Below are 3,746 nucleotides of genomic sequence, written 5' to 3'. Positions count from 1 at the left end.
GTAAATAAGGAAAGGGAGGCTTAGGAAAGGTAAGTGGCTTGCCCATGATCCTCTGGTTAGTACGGGGTGTGGCCATCTTTAGAACAGACGCTGTCAGATTACAGATCAGCATATCCACTATCTGAGAAGGGACAAGAATTTCCCTCATGCTCAAGTGGCCAAATATAAGTAAGCCACCATAAATATTTACCCTGTACATATTTGATTTTGGATCGTGTCTTATATAGTCTTTACCTCTCACAGTTCCTGCCACATTGCTTTTAACATAGCGAAGTTTCCATAAATATGCATTTAATTGACTAACAGAAAAAAGATGGTAATTCCTAGTTCAAGGTTTAAAGTCTGTGGATTCAGTGACTTTTAAAATATTTTTTTGTTTTGGGAGATTTCAAAATTGCACAAGAGTAGAAAGAAGGGTATAAAATGTTTATAGCAGCACTCTCAACAATAGCCAAATTATGGAAAGAGCCTAAATGTCCATCAACTGATGAATGGATAAAGAAATTGTGGTTTATATACACAATGGAGTACTACATGGCAATGAGAAAGAACGAAATATGGCCCTTTGTAGCAACGTGGATGGAACTGGAGAATGTGATGCTAAGTGAAATAAGCCATACAGAGAAAGACAGATACCATATGGTTTCACTCTTATGTGGATCCTGAGAAACTTAACAGAAACCCATGGGGGAGGGGAAGGAAAAAAAAAAAGAGGTTAGAGTGGGAGAGAGCCAAAGCATAAGACTCTTAAAAACTGAGAACAAACTGAGGGTTGATGGGGGGTGGGAGGGAGGGGAGGGTGGGTGATGGGTATTGAGGAGGGCACCTTTTGGGATGAGCACTGGGTGTTGTATGGAAACCAATTTGACAATAAATTTCATATATTGAAAAAAAAAGGGTATAATAAGTCTCCATGAATGCAAACCCAGTTATCAACCTTTTGCCAACTTTGTCCCTCCTCCTCACAAATTATTGCTATTTTGATTTTTGCTAATATATTTTCAAGCAAATCCCAGATATGTCATTTCACCTGTAAATACTTCAGGATGGATAACTAACAGACAAGGACTTTTTTTTTATTTTAATTTTTTATTTTTTAAAATTTACATCCAAATTAGTTAGCATATAGTGAAGCAATGATTTCAGGAGTAGATTCCTTAGTGCCCCTTACCTATTTAGTCCATCCCCCCTCTCACAACCCCTCCAGTAACCCTCAGTTTGTTCTCCATATTTATGAGTCTCTTCTGTTTTGTCCCCCTCCCTGTTTTTACATTATGTTTGTTTCCCTTCCCTTATGTTCATCTGTTTTGTCTCTTAAAGTCCTCATGTGAGTGAAGTCATATGATTTTCAGACAAGGACTTTTTAAAACACCAAAAGCATAACCATTATAAAATCATCATACCTAACAACATTTTTAGTAATTTTTAAACATCATCTAATATCTGTATTCAAATTGACTGTCTCAAAGCCATCTTTTGATAGTTTGTGGAATCAGAATGGAAATTATGGGCACATTGCATTTGGTTTTTATGTTTCTTGTATTTTTTTCTCTATAGTCCCACCAGCCCCTGTTTTTTGAGTGCATATGGACTTCTCCTCCCCCTTCCCCTCCTCCTCTTTCTCACCCTCCTTCTCCTTCCCCTCCTCCTCCTCCTTTTTCTTCAAGAAACCAGGGCATTTATCCATTACAGTGGTTTTTAACTGGTTCTGGGAACACTTCCAGGAGGGGGTTGATGATGCCCAATTTTCAGATTTCCATTCGTGATATGCTCTGGAATGGTGTCCGTGCTGATAAGAAGATTTTGTGTTAGATCCTAACTGTTCCTTCAGTGCACAAATGTGTATTGACAGCCCGTGCTATGCCCACACTGCATCCAACCTGGGGATGTGGCGGTATCCCAGTGCCCGTAATGGGATGAGTGATGAGTGATGAGTGGCCGTGAAACAGAGTGAGAACCACCAGGCTCCGAAGAGGGAGACAGTGCCCTTGAGTTGGGATGGTTTGAGAAGCAATGCAGATGTGACGTTTCAAGGCCTCAGGGGCAAAGGTCTGGAGTGGAGTGTTCCAGGAAGACAGTACTGCAGAAAGCCTAGAGGAGGAAGGAACTCCGAGGCTCAGAGCAGGATTAACCAGTGCAGGGAGCTAGTAATGGGAGGGAGGAGGGCAACTCCCCAGGGGCTTGGGAGGAGAATGGGTTCTAACCTGAGCAGGAATGACTCTTGACATGTGGTGGCCTCTGATGAAAGCAAGTTTAAAAAATACCCTGACCAGATGAAGGCCTGGGGATGTGGCTAGAGTGGAGTGACGGCCTTCAGGTCTGGGTCTAGGGGCTGTAATCTCCCTCACATGGACCGAAACCCTCACCGTAGCCAGATTTAGGGGTTGAGGAGGGAGAGCTGGAAGGTCATGGAAAACAGAGCACTGATGTCTCTATTTGCAGATTCAAAGCCCTAAGAAATGCAGGTGACACGTTCTCATGGTGGCCAGAACCAGAGGAGGGACAAACCAGGAGTCCTACCAGCAGCCCATCCTGTTCGGGCTGGTGCTCCCACCTCCTGCTTGCACTCTACCACACCTCTTCTCTCTACTTTCTGGCCCAAAGAAGCTTGCCTGGAAATCTCTTCCCACTTGGAACCAGTCTGCCATTAATAATCGCAGTGCACGCATTCCTAAGGTGCTGGGCTGCAGAGGGTGTGAAGTTCAAGGAATTTGTCTTAACAATGGCTCCATTCTCTTTCTTTCTCTTTCTCCTTGTACTTCTGGTGATTCTAAACCCATGCAACTGTAGTTTGGAGATGTGGCAACAATTACGTGAAGACAGTGGCTTTCCCTGAAAGTGCAATCAACACATTTAACTTGACAGAAAACCTACCTTCCCACCCTGTCCCTTAGTCATTCCAGCTGGCTGTGAGACTCTGGGACTAGTCCTGAGACCCTAGGTGAATGGAGAGTTGAGGGATATAGGTATCTCCCAGGACAGATGGGATTATACTTAGGTCACCAGGCCCACCAAGGGTATCTGAAGGAACTGGTTCTTGCTAGCCCATGTTATCAGGCACACTCCCCTCCAGCAGGGTGATCGCCAGCCCCCCAACACTGGGATTCCTTAGTAACTATTTCCCGAGAACAAGATGATTATTTTAGTTATACGGTCACCTAGTCATCTTAATTTCATTAATAAAACAGTTTCTTTTCATTATAAAATGCTTGTAATTGACTAATGCATATTGAATAAGCTCAGTGAAGTAGAGAGCTCTGCTGGACATCATAAATAGACTATCAGCAAACCTTGTTCTTGCCATAAAGGCAGATAAGATGCAAAGAAATTCTCAAGGACAAACAAATTGCATGTTCTAAGTCACCTTTATCAAATGCATTGCAAGATACTGGTGCCTACTGTATCTGAACAAAACTCAACTGTTTTAATGGCTGTTAACATTCAGGGGGGCCTGAATGATCCATGTTCCCACCTCTTTGTCAAGAGCCTGTGCAATTTTTTCTAGTGTATTGATTCTATCAGACCAGTTATTGGAAATGATGTGCACAATGGGCTATTCTCCACTCTTGACTACTGCATATAGGCAAGGATTCCTAAGCTGGCAGTAACGATGGTCTCACTGTGGCTGGAAAGGGTGGGAGTCGTGGAAGCAGGGTTGAGGAGTAACGGGGAAAGGATGTTGTCCTAGGAAAACATACTGGGGGAAGCTGCTGCATTCTGGGGCCCAGCATCGAGCTTGACAGTAG

The sequence above is a fragment of the Herpailurus yagouaroundi genome, unplaced genomic scaffold (genome assembly GCF_014898765.1).
Source record: "Herpailurus yagouaroundi ecotype Mexico unplaced genomic scaffold, PumYag 28, whole genome shotgun sequence".
Taxonomy (NCBI): domain Eukaryota; kingdom Metazoa; phylum Chordata; class Mammalia; order Carnivora; family Felidae; genus Herpailurus; species Herpailurus yagouaroundi.
The sequence above is the reverse complement of the archived record's forward strand: the minus strand, read 5'-3'. Positions refer to the sequence as shown.